Source organism: Strix aluco, chromosome 1, assembly GCF_031877795.1.
Source record: "Strix aluco isolate bStrAlu1 chromosome 1, bStrAlu1.hap1, whole genome shotgun sequence".
NCBI lineage: Eukaryota > Metazoa > Chordata > Aves > Strigiformes > Strigidae > Strix > Strix aluco.
In genome coordinates this window covers 49,754,448-49,773,452 of record NC_133931.1, presented here as the reverse complement: position 1 = coordinate 49,773,452, position 19,005 = coordinate 49,754,448, and positions in this window count along the sequence as shown.

The following is a 19,005-nucleotide window of genomic DNA, read 5'->3' as shown; positions in this document are numbered from 1 at the left end:
AGGACTGAAGGGTAGTGGAGGAAGGGCCACTCATTTCGCCACCAAGGAACACCTACCATGTAACTAACCCTAACAGTTCTCTACAACAATGAACCAGAACTTCAAGTCTTCTAAACTATTTACTGTATTGGATTAATGTATTTCACTCTCTAAATATTCTAGGTGTGGGTGTGTTTTTTAAAAAATGTTTCTCTTTTTTTTTTCACTAAGGCATACTGACAAGAGACTATTCATTTCTTCCAAAATAGAGTGTCAGACAGTGAAATGCAGCTTTAAGCTAAAAGAATTATTTTTTATGTAACATCTTTCTTGTCAGTGGAATAAACAACCAGCATGTATTTCCAGCTGGTACTCAATTCTTCCTCATATCTGAGTCAGTCCTTGTACATTATTATATGAGTGCTATTGTTACTGTTTAGAGTATGCAGATCTCTGGGTATTTGTTCCTCAGTGAAGTAATTTTTTCCCCTGGCATAAATAATTGTGGGTATTTATTTATGGAAAGCTCAGTAGTGAACATGTTCATACCAGACCAGCAAAGAATGTAAGTGTGTGCTTAACTTCTGGGGTATAATTTCTGCTGCACTCATCAGGGACACTATTTACCTGCTGAGAGCAAAGCATGTGTCTTGCTGGATTATAGCTAGCATGTTCAGAACCTCCCAAAATTGAGTTCATAGCTAATTGAAGTTACTACATGCACTTCAGCAGGAGTTAGCCACCTAAATACCATTGGAGATCTGGTCTTAAGACCTCCCTGGAATCCTACTAATCCATTTTTTTCAGTCATATTTTATAGCAGTTCATACAAGCTGCATGCTATTTATGCTTCCAAACCCATCCTTTTAACAGTTTTAAATTGGCTTCCTTTTCACCTTATGGCGTCTCTGTATTTTTCTATTACGGAAGCAAACAGGTGCCTCTGTCTGACCTTCTCTGTTCTAGTCAGTACTGGATATATTTCTGCTATGCTATAATTTATTTGTTTCTCTCTAAAGCATTCACCTTTATAATCACTATGCACACAGTAGACATCTCGTTATTCCTCTGATACTTTTTTCTTGCCCTTCTCTGGACCTATTTGCTTTCTGGTGTTACACTTTTTCGAAGTGTTGTGCCCAGAATTGTGAATAGTATTCAAGGTGAAGGTACACTCTCAGTTTACATTGCAGTATGTTCTTAGTAGCATTCTTTTTCTATCTTAATACAGAAGCTTATTTATTTATCTTGAAACTCAGCTTCCATCAACAGGTGGTTTTCATCAAGGAGGCAATGATGAAGCCTTTTTTTTTTTTTTTTCTGCAGGCACACCAACTTATAACTGATCAGTCTGTAGGCAGTTCAGTATTTTGCTGTCAATTTGCTTCCCTTCAAATTCTTTGACTACCACCATTTTGTCTTGGGTTTAAATGTTTCCTTCTCAGGCCCTTCCCAACCCAAAGTTTCAAACCTGGAGAAACACTGGTACTTGTCCACACACCAAATCATGGCTGAGTTACCGTCTACTTTATCCTTCCTTCATCTGTTTTCTGGTACAGCTTAGGTCATTCTCCACACACACATCCGGCTGAAGTGACAGTCCCATTAAAAATATAGATAGGTAATTCCCCTTCCCCTTCCATCCCCTACACAATGTATATGGATAAGCAAGAAAACAAACAGAATTCCTACACATACAGATCTGCATAACCCCAGGATGCAACTTCTTGTTGCTCCAGAAGCAAGTTCCCCTACCCAGGAGTAAGGGACACCATTGCCCAGACACATGGCACAGTCTATGTTCCTAAAACAGTTCTTTACTTTTTTTGCTGTAACAGTGCTATTTTGTATTGCTTGCAAGCTTTGCTGTATCCTCCTTTGCTTCTTTATACAAACGTTGATGAATATGCTGCACCCTTCCAGTCAATGGGTTTTTTTAATTTATTTTGTAAGTCAATCCCTCCCCAGGCTGAAAACAAACTGCTTACTATAGCCAATGCTGCTGACAACGTGGCATTTTCTAATTAATTATATGACCCTTCTTTCTCATCCCACAACTGCATAGCTGCCTTTATGGTCTCCCAAGGGACATTGTCAGGAAATCTATAGCAGGTGGGAGAGCTCATGTGTCATCTCCTACAAATGAAGGCTGAGAGACTACTTACCCAAGCTCAAGCACAGATAAGTACCCTAAAATTAGCTGGGCATTTGGTGGCAGCAGCTGTATGTAGCAATGCAGTGCAAGATGTAGAAACAGTTGGCACAGCAGAAAATACGGGTGTTGTGTTTGCTGTCCAACCAAAGGCCTCTCTGCTTCTTTCCTCTAACATCTTTGCAGAGTTTATTGGGGATAAAATGGGATTCCCTTTCCGCCCCCTTCCTGTCACTTCTGTAGTCAGCTTTTCTGAAACTTCACTCCATTCAGAGTTGGTCATTCTTACTATTTCTTTTCTGGTTTTGACTTCTTTCTACTAGAGCCTTCTTTTACCTGTACTCTAACATTTTTTACTCATCACCATGGCACTCACTTTACATGGTAGCAATAAACACAAAAATATGTTTCCTAAGGGATGTCGACATTCATGAGGGAGTCAAGTGTACATATTAGCATTTACCTCAAAGCAGTCATTGGAAAAATTTTAAACATTTACACCAAAGGATGTACATGGATGTATATTCTGCCACAAAAATGCCAGAATATGTAGGGAACAGTTCTATTTTTTTTTACAGAAGAGAACTAGGAGTCCTATGGAAGACCAGTAAAGTTTTGGTAAAGTGCTGGCAAAGTTTCCAATTACTTCTTTCAAAATCAAGGAATTTTTTGCAGCTTAGATGAATTTTAGGGCGATTCAGCTCAAAGAGATTTCCTCAGCATAAGCCCCTGAGCTCTTTCAGGTACAGATAGCTCTAGACCCAGGACACCCACTGGCTTGCTACAGCAGTAGTACTACACAGCACTTCCTGGTGGGGAAGACCAGCCCTCTGCTCAGGAAACACACCAGCAGTGCCACAGCAAATCTTCTCTTGGGCCTTCTGCATCTCCACCCTACTACCTGTACACCTTCCTCTGATGGTCTTCACAGCTTGTCCTTTCATACAAATCTTCTCCTTACCCTCCCAAAGAGTCCTTCCATGGCATGGTTTTGTAAAGTCCCTCTGGTTTCTTGCTCTGCTTTGTCGGTGCTGATATATCTCTCCTGATATGCTGGCCATAGTCTCCTTCCACCCTCCTTCCTTTGAAGTCTTCCCCACTGTGAAGGACAGGAACTACTGGGTCCACCCATGGGGGGACGCATGCTAGTGCATGGACACTCAGAAACAGTCTGGCAGGAAAATTGGTAAGCAGCAGAGGAGCATTACTCCATGCTCCCCCACCTCCTGTGCTGCCCATTGCCTCACCAGGGGTAAGATAAGATAAGCTGAGACTGGGGATAGGTGTTTTACCTATGTGTTTGTAAGTGTTTAAATTCTCTTTTTCTCTGTGATTGTAAGGTTTTTTTTATTGGCAGCCACTTAAGTAAAATTTCCTCACTTGAGAATGCTTTGCCCAGAATACCCTCGCAATTCACTCTGCTGTGGGACCTCCAGTTTACAAATGCAATTATATATAGACAAAGACAGGGGATGCATTCTTATCCTCCATGCCCTAGCTTTTCCTAACTACTTTTAACCTATAATAGCTACGATGTAAGCACTGTGAAGTTGTAAACTAGATGACAAACTTGTGTTCACATACTCCTGACAAACACAAGCCACAAAATCCCCAGGCATTCACCAGCCTGCTGAAAATTGTTATGACCTTCACTCTCACATGGGATAAAGTAGCTGAGGGCAGAAAGTAGTTGCTGATCTGTGACTGCTTTTGAGGCAGTGAATCATAGTCATGTTATCCCAGGACAACAGGGTTACATATTTTCCAAATCACTGAAGATTTCAATTTCAGTCCATGAGTGGCATTGTATGACCTGGTTTGATAAGAGCTTCTACCTGTCTTTCATCTATCGGAAATGACTGAACTGCAATCTTTAGACCCTTTGCAGTCTTCCTTTACAGTTGCTACAATCTTTTCTCATTAATTAAAATCTGGAAATGAGATTTACATTGCATTCCAGGATCTTCAGCATACAAACGTCATGTATGGCACTGTTTGTAATCCAGCATGGACATTAGGGACTTCAGCAGTGAGGCACTGTTTTCTTGTGAAAAGCAACTCTGGCAAAGTTTGGGGCACTAATTTAAATGTGTTTTCTTTCTGTTTAATTTTGGAGAAAAATCGAGGACTGTTGCTTCACAGGAAGTGTTAGTGGTGACACTGCTAATGCTTCAGCATGTATGAAGCAAAAATTCACATCTTTCCCAACTTCTGCCAGAGTACACAATGAACAGAGAAGAAATATACTTAAATTTATAAGTGTAGGCATACCTTAAGGAATTGGATATCAAGGTATAAATGCTTTCTTTTCCTTAGGAAAAAATATTGTTGCAATCACAGGCTGTAGGAACTAGCAGTTCTTCTGAAGCTTTAAAGAAACTCGCTTTTTGGCTATAAAATATGTATTATTCATTTTGCCCAGGTTAACTTTATTTTTCTTTTAAAGGAGCTTTGACACTTCAAACTGGCATCATGAATTTAGTTTAAATCTTTGCAATATTAACTAGGTAACAAGCTGGCTGCAGAAAATGAGAAATATGACCTGTGGAATAGCCCATTTAAACAGAAGCATAAGGAGTTAGGGTTCAGCCTACTTGCAAGCACTAAACAAGGTGCTCAGACATCTTTGCACTGTGTGTATATAGACATAGCTCCATCCCAGTGTCACAGTAGTTCTTAAGTGGGTGTTAAAATACTTTCTATACAAATTTACTTCTTACTTTTTTGCATCTCTTTCATAAGAAATTAGATTTAAAATTAGTAGTACAAAGTAAAAATTTCTGGAGGATAATAATTTAAATACAAAATTGAATTAGGTCTGGCCATGTTCTAACCCACTTTGTGGGTTTTTTTCACATGCCTCTAAGCAAGTAAATTTTGCTAGTGTAAGTGCTCAAGAAAACTTTTTAAATTCACAGTAGAGCTAACGTATTTTAGGACATTTGATGTTTACATAGAAAGTGTCTGACCTTCCAAAATCCTTTCACACATCCTTAGCATAAAGACCAGGTAATGATTCAGGAAATGTTCTGGCCACACCTTCTGATAATTAGGAGTGCAGATGCAGCCATATTACCAGAGTGGTAATATGTTCACTGCAAAGTTAATTTGGGGAATTAGCATCAGGAAGGATGAGCAGAAAAAGCAGCCAGGTTGAAAAGCCAGATCATCTCACTGTCTTTATTTGTGATGCATTTACATTATTGTTTCTGGATCATATATCACTGTTTCTTAAGGATGCAGAAAGTGGAGCTGCTCCGGCTGATTCCGTCTCATTGGAGTACTGGAGAACCTGTCTGTCTCTTTGGACAAGTTAAGGTGAGATAATCAGCAATTTAGTGGTTTAGAGTTGGCACTGCAGATGTTTCTCAATAAGGACACTCTAGGTGCACCAACAGTAAGGTCACAGGATGGGAAAATATCATGGACACTGATGAATTCAGTTGCTGGTCTTCTTTTGTGGCAATAAAACCGTGTATCTCTTGGATAAAACACATCTTGCTTTCCCTGTTATGGACCTCTCTGCCTTCTCAGCGAAACAGCAAGATGGAGACACTCAGAAATTTTACATGGTTGAGTGTGGCTCATTTTGAGTGGAGGTATCTGTGGAACACCACAAGGAGAAACACACGTCCATCCACTTCTTTTTTGAATAGAAACACTGCCCTGAGAAAAATCAAGAGCTTGAAGCTGAATGTTGACTGAAACTCACTTTGAGCAAATAGATTGCCTCCCAGTGTTTAATTCTTTACACATTAAGGACTACCGGAGTAGAAATGGATTACCTCAAAGAAACCCAGCTCTGACATCCATTTTTACTCTACAGAGCTCTGAGGCCTACAAACTTTAGCAAACAGCAGAGGTCAAAATGGTCTCTTCATATATATCAGTTACAAAGAGAATGTAAATGAGGATAGGCAAAGGACACCAGATTTCAAATGGTAAGTGAGAGTAATAACAGTGAATGGGTGAAATTATCCACCCAAACAGCTAATACTAGAAGGACATCTAGGGAAATACTGAACAAGCCAGACAGAATATTTCAGCACAAGAGAAAAAAAGACTCCAGTGGAGAAAAGCTGAAAAGCTGAACTCACACTGTGCAGGAGAATGGGATTAACATAATTCATTCACCTTTGAACTTGCAGAGAGTGAACAAAATTAATATTCCAAACAAAATATTAGAAGATTGTTGCACCCATATGAAAACTGTGCACTTGGTCACCATGTGTTCCCAACAGTTGGCAAAAGAAGGTAAGGCATCTGATTGCTTTGCAACAGCCTTTCAAATATCTTTCATATCAGTGTTGGAAGATCCTGTAGAAGGAAAAATTTCTAATGGAATTACAGATGGTTTTAAAAATGAGGTGGGTAAGACAGTGATAGAACAAACTAGAGCAGCTATAATCTCCATAAAGGGAGTGGAGGCACATCAGGCAAAGAAAAATCTGTGCGTGGCACAAGAACAAATGCAAAGGCTGACATAAAATTGCACAGTAAGTTCTGCTTAAAAAGAAATTGTGTGATAGCAGATCAAGGAAACAAATGCACTCTTGTATTCAAGGAAGAGAATGAGCTTAGGCAAAAGTCCCCAACAAATCTCAGAGCTGTGAGGAGCTAACAAAATCCTCATAGATGACAGCTTTGAAGAAAAATAGTTTTACAGGAAAGGCACTGAGCTGAGCCTCAGGAGGTTGGTGTCCCCATTGCTACTCTGCTGCACACGGTCGCTGGGACTCTGGAGGGGAAAAAAGATTCAGCAAAGCTTTCCTTTATAAAATTGAGATAATATTTCCCTTCCCTGACATCCTTTGCCTTATCTATTTATGAGGCAAGAACATCTTTGTGTTTACTCTCAGCTGAACCTGCCAGGAGTTACTGTGGAAAACAGCATTTCAGGGACACCTGACAGAAGAAAGTATATACCAAGAGAACCGTTCTGAGAACTTGCAGATTCAGAAGAAGAATACAAGGCCATGAATGCGACTTACACAGAGGATGTCTTTCATGTGATGGCAGGGAGGCTGAATCCACTTGCTTCTTTTCATGTCAGTCTAGGTACTTTTATGCTCTACGGATTGTCAGCAGGTAAATCTTACAACCAAAATGGGGTGTCTTGAAGTCCATTGGCACACATTCAACCAAAGGGACCTTTAATGGTCCCTTTGACCCTGCTCTGAGCAGACTGAAAGACATCCTGAGGTCTGTTCCAGCCCAACAGTTTCAGTTACTCTATTGTTCTATGAAATACTCAGACTAAAGAATAAACAAAATTGATTACATGATTTCTATCCAACGCATGGGCACAATTAGGGTCTGACCTTATGACATGGTTTGAGATATGCTGAAAGAACACGTCCAGCTCCACTCCCAAATATCTCCATCACTCCTGCTCCTAGCCATGCCCTCCCACTGCTCACTTTGAGGTGACTCTCATACTTGTATAAATCACACAGCAAGCCACACCAGCCCAATCAGATGGCAAAAAGGGACAAGATGAAGCAGTTTCATTTGAGATCAGATGAGTCATTGTAAAGGAATCAGAAGGGAAAACTGGTGGCTGGGGACAGAGGTGGGGAGTGGAAAGGGGAGAAAGGATGGAGAAAGGAGGAGTCAGAAGAAAGGTTACCACAGCTCACCACTTTTGTCAGTGGTGAACTTGTACATCAGCTTGGCTATATTGTAAAAACATATCCTAAGCCCAGGGTTAATTTAGCTCTGCAATTGATCTCAAAATTATCCCACTCTACCCGTATCCTGTCAAGCCATTGTGTGATGTATGAGCACCGCAAACAGCGGCTTTTGGACCCCAGCAGAACTCTGAGCTCGGGAATTAAGTAGTAGTGACAAAGCCTTACGCAGCGTAGAAAAAGCCAACACTCTTGTGCACTGTATGCTGTCATGATGGCACTGTAACATGGTGAAGGAGCGGTTGGGAAAATGGGAATGGTAGAGAAAACATGGTCTGAGGGGCTTGATCCTTTACAACACAGATGTAGAGTTATGAGCGAGGATGGAGGCGAACCAGAGCTTTACATTCAAGGAAAGGTCAGCTCTGTGCCTTCGGGACAGAACTGGCTCACAGCTTATCAGCAGCAGAGGCAACCTTCAGTGGCAGGGCAGCACAGGACAGACAGGTGAGGCCATGCGGAACAAGCAGGTGTTGGCACGGGGGAAGCAAACGCAGTTACCACCCTTACCTCTTCTCTGCTGCCTTCTTTCTTGCCAGGCCCAACTAGCAAAGCCAGTCTGCCTGTCATTGACTATTACTTCTCACCAGAGTTGCATTTACTTTCACTCCCCTTAGTCCAGCCAGTGATTCTGTTTTCATGCAACACGGCAATCTCAGCCCCTTCCGAGGCTTGCTTTGCTGCCTCCTATAGGCAGTTGCCTGCTTTATTTTTGCCTCAAGCCAGTCCTGCTACCAAATCCATTCCTACCATGTAGGAAGAGTAAATCTGAAGAGGAGAAACGCTCCTACTCACACTACAAATTCCGCAAGGCTTTCTAGCATCAATATCTATAAACAGTCATCTGAATACACACAGGGCTCCTAATGATACACTTTCCTCTCTGATTTATTCTGAATGGGGCAACACGATGACCACAGTGCAGTGCTCCATAACCTCATAACAGGAGATGTCTCTCTTCAATGACCTGCTTGTTGCAGGCAAACAACTTTGTGCATGTGTGTGTCTTTGTTCCCAAGGCTATGCAGCAAAAACCCTCAACCCCATAATGCCCTATAAGGGCCATAAATGGAAAACAACAAGCCTTTGACGCACAAAATTACACACTCAGGCAAAAGCTCAGGATAATCTAAAGCTGCTGAAATCATGATGAGTGGTGCAAAAATATCAGTGATAATGGACACAGAGCTTGCTGAGAAGAAGAACATGCTACATAGCAATGGCCTTATGAGTGAATGGCATTTAGGGACAGTCAAACTAGAGATACAAAGACTGTAAGCAATAAGAAGTGATTGTATTGCAAGGAAATGTCTTCCCAGACAGAATAATATCAGAGCTGCAAGTATACACTTTGTATCATTAAGGAAAATTTAATCCCAAAGAACTGAAAATTGCTCATTCCAAAATAAAAGGTACAGCTTTAGATCACTGTGCTTGCTTCTGAATTTGGCCTTCCTCACAACTTAAAGACGTTTAAGACCATGTTCTCAAACTGAATCTCCTCTACAATAACAGGGTTGCAGGTAACACTATGCTAAAGTGGCACCTGCATCTCTAGGGCTACCTAGAGATGGAGGAGATATGCTGTTCACATTGTCTGACCAAGTGAAGTGTAGCCTGAAGGAGACTGCATGATTTAGGAACCTTAAGGAAAAAGAAGAGGATCTTATATCTGGCAGCTGTGGGGTCAATATAGCTTAGAACTGGAAAAGGACCACCTTTTGAGGCAGTGAAATGTGGACTAGCTGGGGAAAAACAAGTTCAAAACAGTCTGAATCACATTAGGGCTGAGCATGGGTTGGGTGCACTGATGACTCCGACCATGTCTGGAAGGAAAATTCTCTCCGTTCTGGTTGCTTTTTTGTTGTATACTGCTTTAGTCTGTTTCCATTATTTACGGTTTGTCCTCGAGTTCTGAATATGTGGGATAATGCTTGGTAGGAATACAAACCTTCCTTTGTTTCAGCAAACCTTATTGATTCCTCAACTACCACAGTCTAGTTGCTTTATCTTCTTCACTGTTTCTGAACGGTACCAGTAGGTGCTAACACAAAAGAACAACCCTATAAGCAGCACCACCGTAACCTTGCAAAGATCCAACAGATGAGCAGCGACCAGTTTTGCCAACAGGAATGCAATCGGGGCCTCCAGTTGCCCACCCTGCCCTCCAGCTGTCCACTCTCAAGGCCTCAGAGAACATTGCTGTGCCTCAGTGGCACACACTTCTGAGTCCTACATGTCCATCTGATCCACCAGAGAGGAAAGTTTGGCAAGATTGCTGGAGAGGATTGGAGTGGCAACACATGGCCCTTTCTATTGAGAGGTGAGAGCCTCCAGTGGATGGGCTACATTAAACAGCTGCGGCACTAACACCTTCAGTGGCCACAAGTGTTTTCTCACTGAATGAGTGAGCTAGATCTGTATGGGGTACAAGGACAGGGTTACTGCTTCAGCAAGTGATTTCTGCAGAACAGATCTGCAGTTCATTCTTGCCAAGAAAAAGCACTAATGTGAATTTGCAAAGTTTTTCCCTCCTAAGGTCAACTCAGAGAAGAGTTCAGCAAGCACAGAGCTGTATTTCTTTTCTCTGGATGAACGGCTATCCTAAATTGTTAGTGAGGTGTAATTTAAAAGAGATGGTAATAGATTTGCCAAAGTCTTCTCTGTAGAATCGATATTAGCTTGTACTCATAATAGCATTTCAAACCATCATGTACTGAAGTCCTGACCATCTGGGCCAGGAAATGGCAATGGGAATTAGTATTTCTCCTCTGCTAGCCCCCAGTATGCTACCCTGTGGCTATTACAGCCATTTATTTTGCATTCTGGTTCCCCTGTGATATCAACAATAAACAGTAAACAGTGCACTTGGTAATAACTTCTCCAAAGGAAAAAAAAATACTCAGCAAAAAACCATAATGTAGACACACTCTGTAGGAGTTTCCAAGATGGTTTGCAGCAGCTACTCAGGCATCAATGCCAAACAAAATTATCAGAGTGGTAGAAAAAAGTCCCCAAACAGCTGCCACCAGCTGTAGCAGGCCAAGTTAGAAATAATGGAAGGAAGATTTTTTTTTCCTGAGCATTACAAGAAATAAGCACAGAATTATGTAGAGTGTCTGCACCTTCTAAAGACTGTTTTGTTGCACATAATCCTTATAGCAATTTACATATGTCACCATCTGCTGGTACCCTCCATTACTGCATTGCAATATTATGTTTCTCTAGAACTTCAACAAAATGGTTCATAAAATTCCCATGACTGTGTTTAGAAAAGAGTGGATTGAAGATGTCAGTGTAATGGAAATGGCCAAACTTGTGTGTCACCACCAGAGCTTGAGATAAGTTTGCAAAGTTCAGCCAATATTTTCACCTGGAGATCCACACAAGACGGTTTAGAAAGTCATGCCTGGGACTACAGGCAGCCAGAGACAAAGTAGCACTTTAATCAGTTTGCTGTCCAGTCCTTAGCATCCTAGCTTGTGCCTTCCCATCCTTTTTGTTTTACTTCTGCCTGAGTTCTTCTCCAAACTCCAGTCCTGCACTCACCAATTTCAATGTCTTTTTTTCCAATTATTTTACAGTGATATTCTTCAGGTCTTTTTGGGTGATCTTCAAGAATATCTGTCAGCTCCACCTCATAAGTCTTTTGGATGGTGAATCTGCTTAGTAATTCTTTCTTTGTCCAGAGATGAGAACAGTCCTTTATCCAGTTCTTCACCATGGATCAGTGCAGTGCTCACAGGCTAACATTGTGTAATGGTGAATCCAGGGACTTTTACAGGATTTATATAAAATAATCTTCCATAAATTTCTCTCTGTATGAAAATATCATGTAAAAAAACAAAGTAAAAATGCTTCATGGCAGCTTTGTTCTCCTGCATACATAGGTTTGATATGTCCATCTACTTCAGGGCTTCTATTCACAGCCATGAAAGCTGCATTTCTAACTGCAGGGAAATGAATACGAATGGGCTGCCCTGAGGTAAAAAATACAGTGAGGACAAGTTGTGTTACATTTCCTTACAGGTAAATTTACCTTGAAGTGGTATGTTGTTTTCATTATGCTTTTTCTTTGGGATAGACAATATTTCTTAGATCAAGTTAAAAAACACTGCTTGTTTAGTAATGAAGACCAGACCTAAGAGAAGCACTGAAAAAAAGACATGAATAGCAGAACAGAAATTTCAGAGAACAAAATGTCAAAAATACACCACAATTACTTGGTTTTGTCACCTTCCTCATCTTCTCCTATCATCTCCTCTTTTTTGTTCACAAAACTGGTAATTGCTTAGCTTCCTGGCAATATTTATTCAGGTTATAGTCTCTGAAGTATAACTGAATTAAAGAGCCACAGCGTCTGTGTTTCTAACAACATAAACAAGAACACTTTTTGGTAGTAGTGCCTTGAACGTAAATCTTTCTTTGTCCAGGAAAAACTGAATTATTCTTTGGGGCAAACCTTGACTATTGACTGCAGGTGCCACTGTGCCTGGCATTAGTGTAGGTGCTTTCACCACTCTTGGGGGCTTACCATAGCCTTCGAAATGCACAACAAGGAGTCTCTCCGTAATAAAAAAAGGAATTTGGGGATTATTGTTTGGTGAAGGAGTATCTCTCTGTGGATTTGGATGGAATATCCAGCCTTGCACTCCAGGCTTGAACTCAGTTGTTAAAAACTGCAACTTTGAATCATCTGTTTACTTTAATCATGAGTTTACAGACATTAGATTGTCTTTGTCCAGGTCTCATTGTATGTATGTTACACGAATAGTGTTACTTCATCTTTTTGTAGTCTTTTACATTCAGAACACATGCACTTACCTTTGGCTGAGATTTGTAAGATAAGAGTTAAATGCTGTACTTTCTTTTAAGGAACAAGTCACGTTTAAGAAACAGCTTTATCTAGAAAGGAATTTGAATTTTTTTGTAGCTTATCATGTTTCTGTTGTATTCAGGCAAAATGTCACACATTGGCATCTATTGGGGAGCTATTGTCAGTGACCTTTACACTACCTTGAAAAAGCAATAGAAACTTCCCCCTCCCCCCCCCCCCCCCCCCATTTGTTCAAAGGAAGAAGAGGGGAAACGACTCTGAACTCTTTCATTAGCAGCTAAATCTTCACTTACTTCTTAACAACAGTCCTTGTCCAGAGCAGGTAACAAGGATCCCAGTCAATAGAAATAACTTAAATAAATTCAATAAATTCTGAGAAGACTTCAGAGTAAAACTGCATTGTTCGTGGCATTAAAAGACCCATGTATGTGCAAGCTCAAATATTTTCTTTTTCTTCACGAAGCTATGGCTGTCCACATAGGGAGACATAAACGAGAGTACTCCACTGTTCAAAACAAAACAAAAATTAAGACCAGTTTGCACAGCGTTGTAGATTAAACAAGAGAAAATGTTAGGTAATTAAATGCTAATGATTCAAGCTGGGTGCTTATGTTTTGGATTACTTGCCTAATAATGTTAGCATTTAAATGGTCAGCTTTGAAGTTAACAAACAGCCCATTAAGATGCAACCGGGGAGTTGTGGGCTCTTTGGGTGCCATTGTTTCAGTCTGGCTGGCTGCAGACTCAACAAAACAGCAGTGATGGGATTTACATAGCGAAGACTATTTTTGCAATTGGAAGGGCTAGAAGTTTTTTTTCTTTCAGTGAAAGCTCGTATTATTGAGAACACAGCATGTGGGAAAAGCCTAAATCTACTAATTTCTTCTGAGTCCTGGGATTTCTATTGTCCCTTCTGACTGCTTAAATACAAATCACTTGGTTCCCAAGCAGTGGCTGTGTACAGTGATCATCCTATTGCAGCCGTCAAAACCCTACCAGATTGTTGACTCCTCGGCGGTATTGTTGAGTACTTGCAAGGGTTAATATAGAAATGCACTCCTGTCAGTGAAAGTTAAAAGAGCTTCAGTGATGAAAATTGCATCACATAATGAAAAACCTTCAAAGTAGTGGCTACTTAAAGGACAGAAATAATTAAGAGATAATTGTCAATGGAACAGAATATTCTTCAGGATAATGGACTCCTGCAGATGCAAGAAGAGCATGGCAAAGCCAAAGCATTTATGGAAAATAAATGGCATGGTTAAGCTCAGGTTCTTTCTTCTTCAAAGAGTACAACACTGGTCCTGTGACAATGGTCTGTTATTCCAAATCATTGATGTAGACTTAATTATTTTATCTAGTGGAGATTGATGTGGGAGTTACTTACGATGCCACTGCAGACCTATTGCATTTTGAGTGCCTCTGAAGGGAAAGGCACTGTGGATTTCAGTGCCTGGATTTCATCAAACGTTTTGTTATCCCTACTGTGACTGCTATTCCCTGTACTTACCATGTGGTGTTAACCAAGGAGAGCTAGTTTCACATTATCAAAAGGGGAGTGCTGTGACAGTTTGATGTTTCTTGGTGGCAACTGTAAATATTGACATTTTAGTGACTACCACAGTGGGAACTTGATGCAACTCATTAAAGGTAATGGGGCTTTTTTACTGAATTTAAAGTGAATAATTTCAGGCCCCGTTTGGTGCATTAGGAGGAGAAGAACTGTTCTTAAATTGGCTTTGCTTTCTGATGTCTTCTACATAATGTATAAATGCCAGAACAGTCCCCTCAGAAAACCATCTTACTTGTTGGTTTTGATCTTTTGTGGTCTGCTAAGGAATCTGTTAAAAATGTCACAAAATAAGTACTGTTAGATCTCAGATCTTAATTGAAAAAATAGGTGATCCGGATGTTTAACAAAGACTCCTTTGTGCCAAAAATGTGAAATAGTTCTTAGAAACAAGAATCAGTTGCAGTAAAACAATGTATTTCAGTTATTCACTTGCTGTCTTCATTCTTGTCACGTCATTTCTGTAACCTATTATAGTTTTTTTCTCAGAACTTATCTATTTATTTTGTTCTCCTGTTCCATCCTGTGTTGACTGAGAGAGAATACCCTTTAAGGGATATTTCTACATCTTACCACCCACACATGACATGCCCAGCAAAATGATGGCCATTTTAATGCTGCGTGGGCTGTCTGTAGCTGTACAAAAGGGCACAGACTTGGCCCTCTGTGTTTCATGCAAAGTCTGAATGTAAAAACTTAACAGGTTGTGCAAAAAAAACCCACATAAAAAAGTGAATCCAAAATACAATAATGACATAGATAAAGGGAGATCAACAGTATGCTTAAAGTACTAGGAACACACTGAATTTTTTCCAAGTGACTACAGCTGTTAGAGTGAATGTCTGATGATTTTTTTAACTAGCCCAGTTTTAATTGGGTAGGTGCTGAGAAAGTTACGTGAAGCCTGCCTTTCCTTCTGACTGCATTTTTGTTACAATGACGTTAACAGCATATGATCAGCTATATGACCTGATGCATCTCTCTTGCTTTAAACTTAACAAAAGCAAAGACAGTCAGCAAAGTACTCTCCCCCTCTGCCAAACCCTTCTGTCTGACTAGTTCAAACAAATTATCTTCTTCACAGATATTCTCATCCCATCAGATAATTAGCTAGGATATCACTATAAATCATAGGTGATTTTTAAGCTAAAACACATCTCTTTGTTATTCCTGAATAGTTTGATCCTTCTGTTACTGTAATAACAATGTCCATGAACATCAGTTAGGGGTACATAGAAAAGTTTGTTATACCTATCTGAAACCCTATATGTGAATTTGGCTATTGGCTTTAGTGAAGATTATGCCATCTGCATCTTGGATTTAGCCTGGATTGCTCCTGGAGAGACTGATGACCACTTTTTAGTGCAATGTATGTATTTACTTTTTGCCATATATGATGCTTTTGTCTATGTCTGACAGTTCATAGAATCATAGACTTATAGAATGGTCTGGGTGGGAAGGGACCTTAAAGACCATCTAGTTCCAACCCCCCTGCCATGGGCAGGGACACCTTCCACTAGACCAGGTTGCTCAAAGCCCCGTCCAACCTGGCCTTGAACACTTCCAGGGAGGGGGTATCCACAGCTTCTCTGGGCAACCTGTCCCAGTGTCTCACCACCCTCACAGGAAATAATTTCTTCCTTATATCTAATCTAAATCTATCCCTCATCCTATCACTACACTCCCTGATAAAGAGTCCCTCTTCATCTTTCTTGTAGGCCCCCTTTAAGTACTGGAAGGCTGCTATAAGGTCTCCCTGGAGACTTCTCCAGGCTGAATAACCTCAACTCTCTCAGCCTGTCCTCATAAGGGAGGTGCTCCAGCCCCTGATCATCTTCATGGCCTCCTCTGGACCTGCTTCAGCAGGTCCATGTCTTTCTCATGCTGAGGGCCCCAGAGCTGGACACAGTACTCCAGGTACTCATGAGAGCAGAGTAAATGAGAAGAATCACCTCCCTCAACCTGCTGTCCACAATTCTCTTGATGTAGCCCAGGATACAGTTGGTTTTCTGGGCTGCAAGCGTACATTGCTGGGTCACAGTCAGTTTTCCATCCACTAATACCCCCAAGTCCTTCTACCTGGGGCTGCTCTCAATCCACTCATCACCCGGCCTGTATTTGTGTTTGATATTGCCTCGACTCATGTGCAGGACCTTGCACTTTGTCTTGTTGAACTTCATGAGGTTTGCATGGCCTCACGTTTCAAGCCTGGCAAGTTAAGAATACGCGGATGTTAATTTTGAACTACTTGGCAAACCTGTTACATTTACTACAATTTCTCTAGTCTTGTAAGTGGCCACTGTATGGATGACACAAGTAATATAGATTCCTGCAGTTTTTCTGTACTTAAGATTTATTATTATGTGTTCCAGCACTTTAGAGTGGCAGTCACAATCTAGGGTCTTCCTCTGAGTGCCAAGAAAGCCTGATTACAAACTCTCTCTGTCTGTCTGCCTGCTAAAACTATGTGATGTATTTCATGTTGAAGATGGAAACAATGGCACTAGTTTCTGTAACCTTTTCTCCTAAGCATACTTCATTCCCGAGTTCGTATCCCAAAGATGAAACTTCTTTGTTTTGCAGCATCTTGACAAGGGAACTGAAAAACTTTGTGAGAAGCTGGAGAGACCACCTGAGCATGTCTATTTTTCTTAGGACTGTTCCCAGACAGATAATTTTCAATGCACTCCACTGGTGACACATTTATCCACTGAATGACTGGTGTGCTCCACACCACCTCTTCTTTGAGTCCTTTCTCCTGTGCTGGAACACCACGCTGTAGGATTTACACAGCTGCTGGGAGGAAGTGATAAAACAACACTCCAAATAGCAGCTTTCAGGTGGGAAGGTATAAGCAGTCTTTAAGAGTGTGGCTGCATGGCATGCAGAAGCTTCTCTTGCTAAATGTGGTGTTAAACACACTCTTAGATGTACCTAGTTGGTGATGATGCCACACTATATCTAGAGAATTTACAACGCTTTTCAGAAAAGAGACCCTATTGTCCATCCTATGCCTGAAAGTCCTGCTTCGAGCATGTCCCAGGCTCTCTCCAAGGTTAGTCCTTGATTTCTGGCTTTATATGGTTAGATGCTAATTTGCATACAATAGGTGAAGGTTTTTCAGAGCTCCCTATTAGCTAAGAGACTCTGCCACTATTTCTGCATGTTGCAGTTACTTGGTCACCTGAGCTTGCCACTCTCCATCACAGGTGACAGTGGTCCTTAACTCCTTCCTTGTGGAATTTTATCAGTGCTCAAGAAAGGATGGATCCTGCACTGCAAGGCTGCAGTCTATTGTCTCCAAGCCAAGAAAGAGTCAATCTAGGATAGTATGGGTCTGCACATATTACCAAGCTGTTAAATATTCAGACCTTGGAGAATGACCAGCACTGCTTATGGTAAATACAGAGAAATTGCTCCCAGGAGAACAGTTAACATTTGTCACATAAATATAAACAAACTATTTCCTATGGCAACTATTGACTGTCCACCATCACCAGCTATAGATAAAAACTATATATAGTCATCTCTTCATTTGACTTATACTACACAAGGAGGTGCAAAACAATTCATTTACGGTCAGAACTTGCCAAAAATATTGCCACCAAACCTGCAGTAACCATGATTTTTAAATAAAAAAGGCAGCTTTTACAATACTAATTTCTATGTTTTATGTTTTACTCAAGGCAGAAGAATGATACCAAAATTCTCCTGATGTTTTACAGTTAACCTAAAAAGAAAGTAGTCATGGATCTCTTAGCAGAAAACTGGGAGTGCTTCAGTTTTAGACAGCTGCAACCCAAACAGATGCAAATAAAGACTGTTCGTCCACAAAATACACTTTTTAAAATAAAAATTCAGTGCTTCAAAAATTTACTTTCTAGGGTAAAGCTACTCAGCACAGCTTTAGTCTCATTGGAGGCAATGAAATGGTTGGCATTGGTGTCAGTGGAAAAGGTTTAGTAGGTCTAACAGTTGTTGTACTGGGTATAACAGGCTAAGATCAGCTCAGAAAGCAGAAGATTGGAATTTCCCATGCCTCTCCCACTGCCCTGCTTCTGCAGATGACTAACTCTGCAGCATTTTCCACCTGGATGTCATTCAGTGCCTTCACCTCTTTGGCCAGGTCTCTCTTGCTTCCACCACCACACTTTACTTACCTCTACCATTAGTAGATTTGCACCATCTTCCTTCAAAAGGGCTAGTTCCCAAGGTGTTATTTATTTGGAATCACCAGCTGCTAGAGGTTAGTAATTCAGTTTAAAAAAGAAACCTTAAGAAGAGTTTATTTATCAGCTCAGTAAGATGGAGGTAAAATGAGAGAGGCCATGGGCCCACAGGAAAGCTGTGGCCTTTGGAAGACCTGTAGTAGGGATGTTAGCAGCACCTGCAGTGGAGGAGAGCCCCCCACTGTTGCGTGTGATAGCTGAGCGGGAAACCAGCTGTGCCTGTGACATTAGGGCCCCTCTACAATTGAACAAACATATCAAAAGGCTGCATCAGATTCTGCAGAGCAGAACTACTTGAAGCAAATTCACTCTGCTGCTGCCACTCTGTTTTGATTGATATGAACAAGTCTTATCTTCAAAAATATGTATAGCTAACATGAGTATTTCTATAATCACTTCAGATTGCATCTTAGAAGGGAAGACAATTTTGCCTCCTCCCTGCCCCTCCTCCTCCTCTCTTGTTCCCTCCACCCTGGAAAAGTCTTATGCATGGTTAAAGCATATGCTAAATGTGGGAGGAAAAGAAGTACCGTCCAAATCTTCATGTC